Consider the following 17912-nt stretch of genomic DNA (forward strand, 5'->3'; position numbering starts at 1 on the left):
GTGCTATTTACAACGTGCTTCGACAACACTATTTATACAAGTCCTTAAAAGGATTGACAGAAGTACTACGTACTTCAATGATGATACGAGCGGTTGACTTACACTAACTACTAGGACAATGACTACCTAGTAGTCTAGAAGTGTAGGCCTCTACTAGCCTTCCGGTTCACACTTCAGTCCGACTCTCCGATCCGTCTCCTGGTTTTGGATATCATCCAGACACCGATCCACATATGATCCGACTCAAGCTTATACAGCCAATTCGGATCCGGTTGAGTTTGTTCGCTCAACACTCCCCCTCAAGCTTAACTTCAGGTCGGATTGTGGTGTTCGTATCTGTGGCAGCCAGTTCTTTCGTCCAGCTCCTTTTGGCGTCCTCCCGCCTCGCTCGCGTTCCTTGTTTGGTCCGATTCCTCCTTTTACGACCCGTCTGGTTCTGCGCTCCTTGACCTCCTTGGTTAGCTTGTTTGCTCAACAGGCCCATCTAAGCTCCTTTGTTGTTGTGACTCTGACGTCGACTTCATTGCTCGCAACAAAGACTCACATTATTAGAGGCAACGATACGATGAGACTAGCCTCAACCTCAACATGGACCAAACTTGCACACCACCTCCAATACAACTAGTAGCATCCCATAATTGGGACAAGCTCGGGAATAACTTCATTCATGGGGCCCAAATGCCAACTCGAGAGAAGGCTAGAAGACTTGGAGTTGGCACTAGGAAGGTGAAAAGTAACAATGGTGCAAAAAAAAAAGCAAATTTAACAAGATGCACCAACAATGCCCAAAGAAAATCGAAGACGGTGACGATATGATGGTGACAACTACAACTTGACAATCAACATAGCTCAATGATGAAGATTGCAAGAAAGTGGTTTGGACCATACATTATGACAAATGCAAATGACAACACCACTTACGACCTCTCTAAACTCAACATCAAAAGACTAGTGGTTTCGATAGTAGGAGAACGAGTTAAGATCTTCAAGAAGTGGCAAAAAGATGAGTTGAACCTCAATGACTCAAGAAGATGAACATAAAAGGAACAAAGGATTGAGACGCTCACAAACGAAATGGTAGTGCACCTCAATGTGCTTAGTCTGGGCATTAAAGACAGGGTTCTTTGCTACCTAGATGTTGTTGAGGTTGTCACAGTAGATCGTTGTTGGATCGGACACCTCCTCCTGCAGATCCTAAACTGGCCCGTGTCAACCTTTCCGGATGAATAGTGACGAGTCCGATTTGGACGTCGCAAAGCCCATCCGATGCAATCGTTGTGTGATCTTCGCGTTCCAGGCACGTGGGGCTTGCTTTAGTCCGTAAAGGGACTTCTTCAATTGGCACACCACCGAAGTGTTCGTTCTGGAGTGAAATCCGGGGGGTTGTACCAAGTACACCTGTTCCTCAAGTTCACCTTGCAGGAACGCATTCTTTACATCCATCTGATGTAAGTGCCACCCCTTTGCCGTAGCTACCACGATCAAAACATGGATGATCGTCATCTTCGCGACCGGCGCAAATGTCTCATCGTAGTTGATGTCGTGTTTCTGCACATAGCCTTTTGCTACTAATCGGGCCTTGTATCGGTTGACCGAGCTGTCAGTGTTGTACTTGACCTTGTACACCCACCTACATCCGATCGGCTTCACACCTTTCGGTGCGTCAACTAGGTCCCAGGTTTCATTCTCCGCCAATGCGTGCATCTCTTCCTCCATTGTGGCACGCCAATTTGCATCCTTCGCCGCTTTTGCGTAGCTCTCTAGCCCATGCATTTCCGCTACATGGGTCATGTACGCATAGTGATGTGCCATGTACTCGTTGTATCCGAACCACACAACAGGGTTCTTCTAGTAGGTAGATCGGCGTAATTGCTCATTAGCCGATGTTGAGCCTTTCTTGACTCACGCGGACTTCGCTCTCAAAGGCCCGTCATCACTTTGCTCGGAGTCAGATTCGCGTCGATCCGACTCACCCTTATTCGTGCCGTACTCCGGCATCTTCTTCTTCCCTTTTTCCTTGCGCGTAAGTTGTCTCCTCGGCTTTTTGCGCGGAGAATGCACGGACGAGTCTCCACTACTCGCCTGCTCTTCTTCGAACCGACTTAGTCTTCCATTCAGTCCACTTAACGGAAACGAGATCGGGCTCTCTTTGAGGGTCCTGATTTCACCCTCATCCGAAGGCACTTCAGCCTCGTTGGCCTCATCGTCAGAGCTCGGATTGGAGGTGAGGTCTAGAGTCGGAAGCAAATACCAGGACGTGGACTCGTCAAACACAACATCACGACTCACGTGAGCTTGTTTGGTTCAGGGGTTATAACACTTATAACCCTTCTGCTCGTCCGAATAGCCGACTAGGATACACTTCTCGGCCTTCGCGTCCAGCTTCCTCTATTTCTCCTTCCTCACATGCAGATACGCAATACTACCGAAAACTCTCAAGTGTCGTAGATTCGGCTTCCTTCCGAAATATAGCTCATGCACCGACACTTTGTCTCCGATCCGATTCTGGATGTACACCGCGGTTCGTACTACCTCGGCCCAATAGAACTTGGACAAGCTCTTTTCTTCAAGCATTGCCCGCGCCGCTTCCACAATCGACTGATTTTTCCTTTCAGCCATGCCGTTTTCCTCTGGCGTATATCTGCAACTGAATTCGCGTTGAAGTCCCATCTAATGCAGATACCCGTTGAATTCACCTAAAAAGTACTCTTTTCCGCCATCCGACTGCAGGCACTTGATCTTTCTTCATGTTTCCATTTCGACGAAACTCTTGAGGTCCCGGAAATAGTCGAAGACTTCACTCTTCTTCTCAATAAGGTAGATCCACTTGTGCTGTGTGTTAATCCTAGGGGTTGGACAATAACCTAACATAGGGTGTCCACTTAAGACACTTCTCTAAAGGGTGGTACGACAGAATGACTTACGACACAACGCTTAATTAGACCTTAATTGGTTACTTAGCAATCCATAATTAACACGCGTAAGATATAACAATGACTACAGAACGGTAATCAACACTGAGAGATTAAGACAATAAGCTCTATTAATTATCCGTTTCTGATTACATTATAACCGGGCCTTTATATAGGTCTCCGGTGCGAAATACAAAACGGTGCCAACTGGCACTTTTACGGGATCGGTCCGGATCCGGATCGGCATATCGATTCCGGTCCGTCCGTCCACATCTTCTCATATATTAATATCTCTATTAAGATTACTAATTACAACAATTCCCGAATAAACTATTCCTTTTCACACTTTGATTTGGACCTCCTTAAGCCTTCTTGTTAGCCTGTAACACATGGCATGCCCGTGGGACAGTACCTTGTACGTCGAACCCATTATCCGGCCCTTTTATGCTTCGTCCAAAATGTCCAGAATGCTTTGCTCCAAAATTTCCAATGGCTCGTCGGGAATCTGTTGTTGCTATTGTGGCTGCTGCTGCTATAGCTGTTGTTCCGTTGGGGCTGTTGCTACTATTCTGTTTGTGGTTGTGGGTGCTACTCCGTTTGTACCTTCTTCGTTTGGGGTTGCGGCTCCGTTTGTTGCGCTAGCATCGGCATTTCCTTTGTTGGTTCCTCCGTCGGAGTTGTATGTGGCTGACTAACCCTGGCCTGGTCCCTGTCTGGTCCTTGCATCGGTGACGGTTCCTCATCACTAAGGTTGACCGTTGCCGCCTTTCTCGCTTTTTCTTCCCGCAGCCAGGACCGCTCATAGCTCCCAAACTGGATTTGAGCCTCCAGCCGATCGTCGTCCAGTTGAACTACGAGCTGCCGGACCTGTACCAGTTGTTCATCCGCCAAGGCTGTGAAATCTTCGGCCAACTCATCCCTTATGGTGGTGAAGTCCTCCGAGGTCATCGTATAACAGTCGTCGCCCTCCTTTCGCCGGTTTTCCACGTCTGCCCTAAGCAATTGGAGTTCCGCCGTATTCTGCGCCCATTTCATCCACCAACGCACAGAGCTGTCGTCAATCAAGCTTTTGGTCTTAGTGAGCCATGACCGGAGGATGCATTGGATCCGTTCGGCTCCCATCTGTTATTTATTTTCTGTGGCTTGTCGCTCTTCCTTCAATTTCTTGATGATCCGAACCGTGTCCGCCTCCTACTCCCTATAATGCGACAATTGATTTTGATAGCTTGTTTGCAACCTTTGTAATACCATTGTCGCTCTTTCCTTGTCTTCATGGTTCTGTTTGTGGAGCTCCATCCGGTCATTCGCCGCTTCCTCCAATAGCCTGGAACTTTCCGCTCGTTTTTCGGCGAGTGCCGTTGTGGCCCTATCAACTTCTTGCCGGAGCTCGGCCATCCGTTCCTGCTGCTGCTTATACTCCGTCTCCAGCTGCTTGTAGTCCCGATGAAGATGATCGAAATCATCGGTCTTCTGCTTCAGCCTCTGATTGATCTGCCGGCGCGCGTGGTCCTCCCAGTCCTTCTGTTGACGGAGCTCTTCCTTCAGCCTCTCGATTTCCGTTTCCGCCATCCGTCGTAGCTTGTCTTTTTCCTGCAACAATTTCTCTTTTTCCTCCTTCAGTCGGTCGTAAGCATGACGTCCTTTACGCAGGTTTTCCTCTGCTCGGCGAAGGTTCTCAGTAGTCTTTTTTAATTGTTCTTCGGCCGCCTTCTTCAAGTCGCGTTCGTGGCACCGTAATGCTTCTTGTGCGGCGAGCTCATCTCGTAATTCCGCAAGCTCTTGGGCTTGCGCCGCATCTTTCTTTGGGACAGTTTGTGTCTCCGGGGTCTTATTCCTCTGTACATTAACCGGAGTCACCGGTGCTTGGATCTACGTTGCGGTTAAGGCCATTTTGGCCATATCTCCTGTGATCCGATCCAAGTCTTGTTCGAGGCACCAGATCCTTGACTGGGCCGTCTCCAGTTCATCGGTTGTGACAAGCAACCGTTCCGTTTGCGCTCTTTCCTCTGCCTCTATGCATCCGACTACTCCGGCAATTTGTTCTCCTATCCATCGGAGCCATTGGCTGCCGGTGCACTGTTGTTGCGCTTGCACGGAGAGTTGGCTGATGGGTTCACTCGCCGGTGGCTGGTCCCGCTTTACTGCGTCGAGTTGCGCTTCTGGTTCTGCCAGCTGACTGTTTTGCCATTCCGGCTCTGAGTGTGTTTTGGCTAGTCGCCCTAAACCCTACTCTTGAGTTACGGGGCTTGCTGGTGCTGCCTGTTGTGCAGGGACTTCTGTGACCGGTTTTCTCCGAACCGGTTCCGGTACCTCCCTTGGCGTGGGATGCTCAGCGTGAGTTGTGGGCGTTCCATCCTTCTGTGGGTCCAAATGCTTCCGGGCTGATTCAACGGTGCTCTTCACCGGCCGCCGCTGGAGGTGCTCCGTGGGTTCTTCCTCCATTTCTTCCGCCTGAGTCCCGGCATTCATTCTTGCCGCCAGGGTGTTCGTTTTCGGTTGCACCGGTCGGTGGAGTGGGCTCTTCAGGGGCCGTGCCGGTGTCTCCTCACTTGCATTCGTCGGCCGCTTTTGGCTGGCGCGCTCCTTTGCCGCCTTCTCTGCGTCGGCCGTCTTCCCCTTAGTGGCCTTGGAGGCCAATAGTTGTTGTCGTTTTGAAGCAGGTTTCGGGGTGCCATCCGTTGCTCTTCCCCGCTTCTTGGTTTGGACAGGCTCAACCGGTGGCGCCAACAGGGTGAGCCATTGTGTCACCGCATGCCATATTTTCCGGCCTTCCTTGCCGTCCATTCCTCTTACTATATCAATGGCCGTACACAGCCCGTCGGCGATCAGCACCGACCAATCTACCTTGACCCCTTCGTACGTTGCGATGATCAAGCCTGCTCGGTTCTAAGGCATGACGGGGGGTCGAGGGTACACATGGCCGAACTCATGGAGCACACGGGCAATTTCGCGGAATAGCATATCTTCACCGCCCTGTGTCTTGTAGCCCTTGTTGGCTAGAGAGTACGCACCGAAATATTTGATGAATTGCTCGGAGGTAGGATTGTCGATCGTATAGATGCCTCGCTCCGGAAGGCCTATTAACGCACAGATCGCCTCCTCCATGATCACCTCTGTGTCGATTTCTTTTATAATCTTTTCGGCCTCCTTGTGTGGCCCCGCCTCCATGATCATTAAAAAACCCTCCAATCCATGCTGTTGTTAGGAATAGTACTAAAGCAGAGATGGAATTAGTACTAGAGAAGAGCAGTACTATTAGTACTAAGAGGACGGGACTGCGTAAGACTCCTGAGAGAGAGAGAAAGAGAGAAGCAAAAAGAGAGATAGCGAGAATGAGAGAGAGAGAAGGATGATGACAACAGCTCTTATATTATATGAAAGATAAGTACAAATTGGCTAAGAGGCTTAAGACTGGTGTTGAACCAATTTGGTTCAACATAATGCCTAGTGCCTTCTTTTATAGTGTTGTCAAGAGTAATCCTGAAACTTCTAGAATGTTCCAGAGAAATCTGGAATATACATTACTTTCTTATAATAAAACATAAATGAAAATAATATCCAAGGAATTACAATGGATGGTGTGATGGTTAAGAGCTCGACCCATATGCCATAAGGTTATGGGTTCGAGTCTTGCCATATCATGACACTATCTCCCCCTTAAAGACGACGAGTGGAACGAGTCGGCGCTGATTGCGGACCGGGTTTGTCCGGATACTTTCGATGGAAATCAGCAAGCAGATCCTGAGCATTGGCAACATGCTCGACGGGTTCCCAAGTGCGTTCGCTCGAACTATAACCAAGCCAATCGAGCAAATAATAAAGTTTGTTGCGAATAAGTTTGGAATCGAGGATGGCAGCAACTTCATACTCCGGGCCGACGTCCAACTCCAGCGGGGGCGGCGGTAGTGTAACATGATCGGGAATGGTGTTTGCTTTATAAGGTTCAAGAAGAGAACAATGGAAAACCGGATGTATCTGAAGCTGTGGAGGGAGATCGAGGCGAAATGTGACATCATTAACCTTACCCGTAATACGAAAAGGAGTGAGTCGTCGATAATCCAACTTGTCACACGGTTGAGTAGTCTTGATGTGACGATGTAAGAGCCATACTCAATCTCCGATGGCAAAAGAGAGGGGAAGTCGATGACGATCCGCGTAAGTCTTCTATGTTTGTTGAGCATGACGAAGATGAGTCGAGAGATCTGTTTGGATCTTGCGTAGTCTCTCCAAATGATCCCCGGCACGAGGATTGGTAGGTAACTCCGGGGTGTCGATCACCGACCAGCGAGGATGAGAACCGGTATAAGCGTAGAATGGGGAGACTCGAGTCGAGGAGTGAACAACATTATTATACGCAAACTCTGTAAAGTGGAGAATCTCGGCCCAATCGTCCTGTTGATAACTCAGGAAACACCTGAGATATTGCTCCAGCTTTTGGTTTGTTCGTTCCGCCTGCCCATCGGTTTGAGGATGGTACCCGGAGGAGAGGTTGCAAGAGACCTTGAGCATCTTGAAGAGATGCTGCCAAAATTTGGAGACAAATTGCGGTCCTCGGTCACTGATGATACTGTCTAGGAGGCCATGATGCCGAAATACCTCACGCATGACTAGGGTGGCGGTTTCCTCGCTAGTGATGGCCTTAGTACACGGAACAAAATGTGCCATCTTCGTATATCGATTGACGACGGTTAAGATAGCATCGAACCCCTGCGAGACCGGCAAATCTGTGATAAAATCAAGACAAATAGACTGCCACGGCTTACTTGGAATCGGTAAGGGTTCCAACAAACCATATGGATGGTGTCGTGGCATCTTTGCTCGGCAGCAAGCATCACAAGTCTGAACGTAGTCGTCGACAAAACGACGCATGTGGGGCCACCAAAAAGATCGCTGCACTAGCTCCAACGTCTTAGTACTACCGAAATGTCTCGCCGTATGGGTGTCGTGACAATGTTGGACGATTTGAAGGCGGCAGGAGCAATCGGGGACATATACGCGCTTTTTAAAGAATAACAAACCATCATGATATTCGAATTGTCGGTAGTCAATACCTGGTTGTTAAGACTGAGAACAGGATGCCCGAGAAGTATCAATGTGGGCCAGGATGTCTTGAGCAAAACTATCCGTCTTCAAGTTTGCACGTATGTCATCGGTAATCCGTGAATCCATCAGGGTGTGAAAAATCTGCGTCGTGTGCAATCGTGTTGGCCCCAAGATTACTTGCTTTTGATTATCAAATGTTGGATCACCAGGACGAGGTGCAAGATATGAATGCCGTGATAGTGCATCTGCTTTTCCTTGCTGCTTCCCCGGTCGATATGTGATTTTGAAGTCGAAATGCGTGAGGAATTGCGCCCACCGAGCTTGCCGTCGATTTAGTACGCGAGTGTTCTGGAAATAAGCAAGATTTTTATGATCACTAAAGACAATGACCTGATGTGGAGAGCCCTCTAAGAAATGCCGCCATTGCACAAATGAATCCACGATGGCTAATAACTCCTTGTCATGTATTTCGTAGTTGATTTCCGCGACATCGAATTTGTGCGAATGGAAAGCCACCAGATGCAACTCTTCTTTATCTCCTTGTTGAGAAAGGATGCTACCGAGGGCGAAATTTGAAGCATCGGCCTCCATGATGAATGGTTTGCTGGTATCCACATGAGCTAGAATCGGTGCTGATGTAAAGGCTTTCTTAAGATGCCGAAAAGCCATATCTGCTTCGATGGACCAAAGAAATGCTTGGCCCTTCTTCGTAAGTTGTGTGAGGGGTAAAATAATCTTTGAATAATCCTGTATAAACTTACGGTAGAAGTTAGCAAAACCTAGAAAACATTGTACATCTCGTACCGACCGTGGAATTTGCCACTCTAGTACAGTTTGAACTTTAGCTGGATCCATGGCGATGCCCTTTGAGGAGATGACGTAGCCTAGAAATTCCACTTGCTTGCAGTCAAAGCTACATTTTTCTAGCTTGGCATAAAGACCATTCTCGCGGAGCCACTTTAGTACTAATAGTACATGAGAATCGTGCTCTTGCTGGGTCTTCGAATAAATCAATAGATCATCCAGATAGATGATCAAATAGATATCCAAGAGGTCTCTGAATATATCATTTGCCATGTGTTGGAAGACTGCGGGTGCATTGGTTAAGCCGAACGGCATAACAATATACTCGAAATGCCCATACCGCGTGCGAAAGGCGGTCTTCCATTCATCTCCCGGTCGGATCCGCACGAGGTTATACGCTCCTCGTAGATCGATTTTGGTAAAAAACTTGGCACCATTAACTCGCTCTAAAAGACTTGGTATAAGAGGAAGTGCATACCTATTCCGGATGGTGACCTTATTCAATCCGTGGTAATCAACGACGAGACGAAGTGAGCCATGTTTCTTCTTGACAAAGAAGATGGGTGCACCGGCCAGAGATTTCGAATGACGGATGAACCCGCTTGCCAAGTTCTCCTCTATGTAGGCTCGAAGGACTTCTAACTCGGTGGGTGACAAGTTGTAAATTGGTCCCCATGGTGGCTCGGTTCCTGATTGTAAATTGATGGGACAGTCATAGGGACGGTGATGAGGAAGGGTACCGGCTTTTACCTTGTCAAATACATCGGCATAAGGATGATATTTTGCCGGAAGTTGTACTGAGGAGTCCTTCTTAATAGTGTTGGAAGGATGTACTGATATTGCAAATAGGAACATTGCCTCCTTGTGTCCTTCTTCGCGTAATTGATGGAGTGAAATGGTCGAAACTCGGTGAGTAGATTCTTGGGGTGGTCGATATCAGACTTCTCTTGTTCTCCAATCTATGGCTAGATTATGTAATTCAAACCAAGGTAATCCTAGGACAATGGGATGCTCTGGACTACTACTTATATTAAATGATATTACACACACAAAACTACCTAGGACAACTTGAATGGGTTCTGATTCTTCTACAATATTCCCGGAAGCAATGGGACGACCATCAATGACTACTACAGATGCGGGACAAGGAAGTTTTCTTAGGGATATCTGAGAAGCTTGGGCAAAATTTCGATCCATGAAACAGGAATTAGCTCCGGAATGTAAAAGTGCTAGGACGGGTACTGGGAGAGTACTTTTAGTACTAACAATGACTTGGGCTAGGAACACATTGCTAACTTGCTTGGAAGGAATGGAATCACTAATGGGCTGTACAGATCTAGGGCTGCTGTCCAACCAAACGGCTCCTATTTTGGATGGACTCAATTGTTTAACTCTTCATCTAATTGACTAAGGATTTCAAATTTGTTTGAGATACTTGGGCTATTAGTACTATGAATACTATCTGACACTCTATTAGTACTATTAATACTATCTGACACTCCGAAGGGAAGAATTGACTCGGGTTTAGTACAGGCAACGATTTGATTTACCTGTCTTCTTGGCCTATGGGGACAATTGATGGCGATATGCCCTGGTCCACCGCAATAAAGACATAATCGATTGGCACGTCGTCGTTGCTTTTCTTCTTCCGATAACGGGCCGCGTCGACGCATGGTATCTTTCTCCATCGGTGTCGAAGTATTTGCTTGAGGTATGTCTCGTGCAAACGGTTTAGCCACGACTGCGGCGTAAGTGGGCTTTGGCCTAGAGCGTGGTATCTGTAATTGACGTTCCGAACGCCGTTCGAAAAGGCGGTTGTCACATCGGACCGCTCAACCGATTGCCTCCGTAAGAGACTTTGGTTCTTCGGGGAAAGTTAGAAGTAGATCTTTGACATCGTTTCGCAGGACATAGCAAAACTGCTCCATTAGTGCTTGATCATCCCAGGGTATATCTGAAGCGAGTAGGCGGAAATCCGCAGCATAGGCAGAGGCTGGACGATCGCCTTGACGCAATCGCCGGATCTTCTTGATCGCCGTCCTGATGTTGTCGGTGTCTCGAAAGCAGGCTTTAAACTCACTAATAAAATCTTCAAAGCTATTAAGCAAGGGCGATTGTTTTTCTAGAAGCGGAGCGAACCATGCTAAGGCTGAGCCGCTAAGCAACGTGCCAATTAAGCCGACTCGGGATGCATTAGTGGGATATCGGGAAGGATGCATTTGGAGGATTAATCGTACCTTATTAAGGAATCCCCTGAATTGCGATCGCGTTCCATCAAATTTCACAGGAAGTCCAATCTTCGGCTCTTTATGAAATCCTTGGGGACTTGATCCTTGTTGTTGCAATGCTGCTTCGAGTTGTTGCACTCCTAATGCTAACTGTCGTGACTCTTGAGTAGGAAGCAGAGAGAGAGCGATGGCGATAGAGATAACGATAACGATAGAGATGGCGAGAGCGGTAGAGATAGCGATAGTGATAGCAAAAGAGAGTGAAAAAGGGAGAGAGTGCGAGAGAGAGAAAAGTATAAGTGAGAGATAAGAAATGGGAATGAGATTATATTATGAGAAAGAAGATTACAAGGAGTAGGCTAAGGGCTAAAGACTGGTGTTGAACCGAATGAGTTGTGATGAGTGTATGGACTCTTATTTATAGGCCCTTATGGAGTATTCTAGAATGTTCTAGAATATTTTAGATATTTATGAATAATAATAATAATAATAAATATAATCATGAAATATTCAAGAGCATTCTAGAATAATCTAGAATGTTCTAAATATCTCGTAATAACTAAACATATAATTATTATGATTACATCTCACATATGTTATTACAATGGTTAAAGTACAATATGTAAACCAAGAGGTTATGGGTTCGATTCCTGGTTCGCCAAGATGAATGTCATGATAAGCCAAGATGTATGTCTTCATGACATTATCCCCCCTTTTCGATGACGAGTTGCACGAGTCGGAAGAAAAGATTTCAGACTTGGTTTATGAGGATATTGGTTGTGAAATGCAACAACCATGTCGGAGGCATTGGCAAGATGTTCGGCAGGCTCCCATGTTCGATCATTAGGTGTATAGCCTAACCAATCAACCAAGTAGTATAGTTTGTTGCGAATGATCTTGGAGTCGAGGATAGCGGCAACCTCATATTCAGAGCCATTGGAAACGTCAATTGGAGGTGGGGGAGGTGTAACACGACCCGGAATAGAGCTCGTTGTGTAGGGCTCCAAAAGTGAAACATGGAAGACCGGGTGAAGACGCATATGAGGAGGAAGATCAAGACGAAATGTCACATCATTGATCTTACCACTTATGACATATGGGCCAAAACGTTGATAATCCAATTTGTAGCAAGGTCGGGTCGTTTTAATGCTACCTTGTAAGAGCCATACACGATCGCCTACTTGAAATGTAGTCGATGAATCACGCCGATGACGGTCAGCAATCTTTTTTTGAGTGTTTTGGGCTTCACATAAATGATGCAAAAGCATATCCTGAACTTCTTGGAGTCGAGTGAGCCGATCTTCAGCAGCTGGGTTTTTTGGGAGTTCAGGATGTTCAAGCATCGTCCAACGAGGATGGTACCCAATGTTTGCAAAAAATGGGGAATATCCAGTAGAAGAATGCTCGGAGTTGTTATAAGCAAATTCTGCCAAAGGTAGTAAATCCACCCAATCATCTTGTTGATAGTTGACAAAACAACGTAGATATTGCTCGACTGTTTGGTTGGTGCGCTCACTCTGCCCATTAGTCTCTGGATGGTAACCGGAAGAGAGTTTACAAGAAGTATGTAAGAGTTTGAACATGTGCCGCCAAAATTTCGAGATGAATTGGGGACCCCGATCACTGATAATATCATCCGGAAGACCATGATGGCGAAACACCTCCCGCATGAGTAAATCAGCTGTCTCTTGACTAGTAATGGTCTTTGTGCATGGAAGGAAATGTGCCATCTTCGTAAAACGATCGACAACCGTGAGAATCGAATCAAATCCCTTGGAAGGTGGAAGATCCGTAATAAAGTCCAAGGAAATAGATTTCCATGGGCTCTCCGGAATAGGCATTGGCTGTAATAAGCCATATGGATGATGTCGAGGCTTTTTTGATCGGCAACATGTATCACAGCTACGAACATAATCCGTAACAAAATGGCGAAGCCGTGGCCACCAATATCGGCGAGAAATCAACTCAAAAGTCTTGTGGATGCCGAAGTGTCCCGCCATTGGTGTGTCATGACATTGTTGCATGACTTTGAGTCGAGAAGGACCGTCAGGCACATACAAGAGAGTTTGTCGAAAAAGTAACCCATCATGCCAACTAAACTGGGTGTAGTCTAGACGAGGATTTTGAGTTTGGGAGCTAGATGCACGATTTGGGATAATATGGCTCAAAACCTCTTGGGCGAACGCATCAATCGCAATCTGCTCACGAATGGAATCAAGAAGCCTTGAATCTCCCGGTGTGTTGATGGTATGCATTGCCATTATTCGTAGACGATCAGGACCTAAGAGGATTTGCTTTTGGCTTTCAAATGCGGCCTCTCCAGGTTGAAGTTCCATATACGAACGTCTAGATAAAGCATCTGCTTTTCCTTGTTGCATCCCAGGGCGATATAGAATTACAAAATCGAAACGAGTTAAGAACTGCGCCCAACGAGCTTGTCGTCGATTCAAGACTCGAGCACTTTGAAAGTATGTTAGATTTTTATGATCATTGTAGACAATAATCTGCTGAGAAGAACCCTCCAGAAAATGACGCCATTGTTGAAAAGAATCCACAATGGCAAGAAGCTCTTTGTCGTGAATCTCATAGTTGATTTCTGCGGCTTCAAATTTTCGTGAGTGAAAAGCCACCGGGTGCAGTTCACCATCATCACCAATTGGGATAGTACACTTCCGAGTGCGAAATCCGATGCATCAGCTTCAAGTATAAAGCGCCTCATTGGATCGACATGGATTAAGATTGGTGTGGATGTAAATGCTTGCTTTAAACCCTCAAATGCAGAGTTCGCATCTATACTCCATACAAATGGTCGATTCTTGTGCGTCAGTTGAGTGAGGGGCAACACAATTTTTGAATAATCTTTGATGAACTTGCGATAAAAGTTTGCGAACCCCAAAAAACATTGCACATCTCGCACGGACTGTGGTGTTTGCCAATCCAAAATTGTTTGAACCTTTGATGGATCCATAGAGATGCCATTTGAAGAGACTATGTACCCCAAAAACTCCACTTGACATTGGTCGAAACTACACTTCTCCAATTTTGCATAGAGACCATACTCTCGTAGCCGTTGCAAAACTTGGCGAACATGTATATCATGTTCTTCTTGAGTTTTTGAGTAGATCAAGATATCATCCAGGTAAACAATGATGAAGATATCGAGGAAGTCTCGAAAAATATCATTCGCCATATGTTGGAAGACTGCTGGTGCATTCGTGAGGCCAAAAGGCATCACTGTGTACTCAAAATGACCATAGCGAGTGCGGAACGCCGTCTTCCATTCATCCCCAGGACGAATTCGAACAAGGTTGTAGGCACCTCGAAGATCTAACTTCGTGAAATACTTTGCTTCACTGAGGCGTTCTAGAAGGCTTGAGATCAATGGGAGAGCATATCGGTTTCTAACGGTCACTTTATTCAAGCCTCGATAATCCACGACCATACGAAGCGTACCATCTTTCTTCTTAACGAAAAAGATGGGTGCACCAGCAGGAGATTTTGAATGTTGGATAAAACCATTTGCCAAGTTCTCATTGATATATTCTCGAAGAACCTCTAACTCCGTGGGCGAAAGATTATAAATTGGTCCCCATGGAGGCTCTTTTCCTGGCTGCAAATCAATTGGGCAATCATATGGTCGATGCTCTGGTAGTCTATTAGCCTTCACCTTATCGAACACATCGGAGAATTCTATGTACTTCTTTGGTAGTTGGACCCCCAATTCTTGTGAGCTAGATGAGGGAGTTGCTAAAACCGCAAATACCATCATGTCTTCCTTTCTTCCATCCTCTCGTAATTGATGTATAGAGATTGTTGAAATTGTGGGGGATCCTAGATCCTTAGTTGGAGCTTCAAGAGACTTGGATTGTACGGTGACCTCTTCAATAGTTCTTTTTCTCCAATCAATGGTTGGGTTATGTAACTCAAACCAAGGAAGACCAAGAACTAGAGAGTGCTCCGGACTACTAATGATGTTAAATGAGATGACACTAGCCAAATTACCTAGGACTACACGAATTGGTTCAGACTCTTCGACTATATCTCCTGATGCTATAGGGCGACCATCGATGACTCCTACAGCTACTGGGTTTGGGAGTTTTTTCTAGATGATGTTTTGAGTCAATGCAAACTCGTGATCCATGAAACAAGAATTGGCTCCGGAATCTAGGAGGGCAGAGGCTAGGGCGCGATGACCTGTAGATGTGCTAAGCTCGACTTGTGCAGAAAAAACTCTACTAACTTGATTTGATGAAATGGAACCACAACTAGGTACTGACTCTACATAACTAGGATGGTCCAACCAAATGACTCCTATTTTGGCCGGACTTATTCTTTAACACATCCTCTAATTGGCTCAAGACATCAAATCTATTCTCATGGCATGGGCTATTAGGCTTAGTACTTAAGTTATTAGAAGTGATAGTAGAACTTGATGTAGGGTTGTCATGTGCACTTACTTGGTAAACTTGACGCCTGGGTTTATGTGGACAATTCACAACTATATGTCCTGGACCACCACAGTAGAGGCATAGGCGATGCGCCCGACGTCGTTGTTTCTCAGCATCTAATAAGGGCCCTCGACGTTGTGTCGACTCTATTTCCATCGGAGTGGGACCATCCCTCGTAACGGGTCTAGAACCTTGTGGCGGTGTGGCGACTATAGAAGCGTATGTCTGTTCCGGTTGGCGGCGTAACATTTGTTGACGTTCAGAACGTCGCTCAAATAGGCGATTATCACATCGCACAGCTCGGCTAATAGCTTCAGTAAGAGACTTTGGATCTTCATGGAAAGTAAGAAGAAGATCTTTGACATCGTTACGCAAACCCTGACGGAATTGATCCATTAAGGCTGCCTCATCCCAAGGGATGTCGCATGCCAAGAGACGGAAATCTGCGGCATAAGCTGAAGCGGGACGATCTCCTTGTCGGAGTCTTCGAATCTTGTTTATTGCAGTCCTAGTGCTATCCGTATCTCCAAAACTAGCTTGAAACTCCTTAACGAATGCCTCGAAATCCTCCAGTAATGGTGATTTCTTCTCAAGAAGTGGTGCAAACCTTGCTAACGCTGTACCGCTTAGCAAGGTTCCTATTAATCCCACACGGGCAGCATCAGTTGGATACCGATTGGGATGTAACTGAATCACCAAACGAACTTGATTCAGGAAACCTCGAAAGAGAGATCTGGTACCATCAAACTTGGCAGGGAGGCTAATCTTTGGTTCCCTTGGGGAGTTTTGAACCCCCGCCGCTTGTTCTCGTAATGTTAATATAGTAGCCTCAAGTTGATGAACCCGTTGTGATAACTCCTCATATTGATGAGCTTTCTCAGTACTGACTTGTTGAAGATCCCCGAGTAGCCTTTGATTTTCTTGCTCTAATGCCACAAACTTAGTGGTGAGCATATCGAGCTCCGAAAGGACACGCATATACTCTTGCTTGCTGACCGACTCCATAACCGCGGGGGAAAAAGAAAGAAGGATAAAGAAGAAAGCTTGCTAGGGTTATTGGAGAAAGGGAAAAGAAATATTCGGTTCAAATTGTCGTGACTCTTGAGTAGGAAGCAGAGAGAGAGCGATGGCGATAGAGATAACGATAACGATAGAGATGGCGAGAGCGGTAGAGATAGCGATAGTGATAGCAAAAGAGAGTGAAAAAGGGAGAGAGTGCGAGAGAGAGAAAAGTATAAGTGAGAGATAAGAAATGGGAATGAGATTATATTATGAGAAAGAAGATTACAAGGAGTAGGCTAAGGGCTAAAGACTGGTGTTGAACCGAATGAGTTGTGATGAGTGTATGGACTCTTATTTATAGGCCCTTATGGAGTATTCTGGAATGTTCTAGAATATTTTAGATATTTATGAATAATAATAATAATAAATATAATCATGAAATATTCAAGAACATTCTAGAATAATCTAGAATGTTCTAAATATCTCGTAATAACTAAACATATAATTATTATGATTACATCTCACATATGTTATTACAATGGTTAAAGTACAATATGTAAACCAAGAGGTTATGGGTTCGATTCCTGGTTCGCCAAGATGAATGTCATGATAAGCCAAGATGTATGTCTTCATGACACTAACTCCCCATGTTGTTGCTGCGTTTGTTGTTTTTCTAGAGCGATATGTTGCAGATCCCCTATCAGTCGTTGGTTTTCTTGTTCCAAGGCAACAAATTTTTCTTTTAAGCACTATAGCTCGGAGAAAACGGATTGATATTCTTGGGCGCTAACAGTAGCCATAGTATAGGAAAAAGGGTAGGAGGATGAGGGAGAACGACAAGTAGGTTGGAGGACCGGCAAAATTGGTTCAAACTGTCAGGAATAGTACTAAAGCAGAGATGGAATTAGTACTAAAGAAGAGCAATACTATTAGTACTAAGAGGACGGGACTGCGTAAGACTCGAGAGAGAGAGAGAGAAAGAGAGATAGTGAGAATGAGAGAGAGAGAAGGATGATGACAGCAACTCTTATATTATATGAAAGATAAGTACAAATCGGCTAAGAGGCTTAAGACTGGTGTTGAACCAATTTGGTTCAACATAATGCCTAGTGCCTTCTTTTATAGTGTTGTCAGGAGTAATCCTGAAACTTCTAGAATGTTCCAGAGAAATCTGGAATATACATTACTTTCTTATAATAAAACATAAATGAAAATAATATCCTATGAATTACAATAGATAGTGTGATGGTTAAGAGCTCAACCTATATACCATAAGGTTATGGGTTCGAGTCTTGCCATATCATGACAGCTACCGTAGCTATTTCTTTGCAGCTTCAGATAGCGTTTGGCAGTCCATTTCTGCGTCGAGGTCGGAGAGCGTTGGCGAGGTTTGGTGGTGGGGAGAGTGCAAGAGAGAAAGTTCTGAGGGAGGGGGTTCACTGTGTGCGAGCTCTCTACGATTGATCTTCACGCGT

Source organism: Azolla caroliniana, unplaced genomic scaffold (assembly GCF_043228905.1).
Source record: "Azolla caroliniana isolate FFs.n. ecotype wild unplaced genomic scaffold, voAzoCaro1.0.p SCAF_16, whole genome shotgun sequence".
Classification (NCBI taxonomy): Eukaryota; Viridiplantae; Streptophyta; class Polypodiopsida; order Salviniales; family Salviniaceae; genus Azolla; species Azolla caroliniana.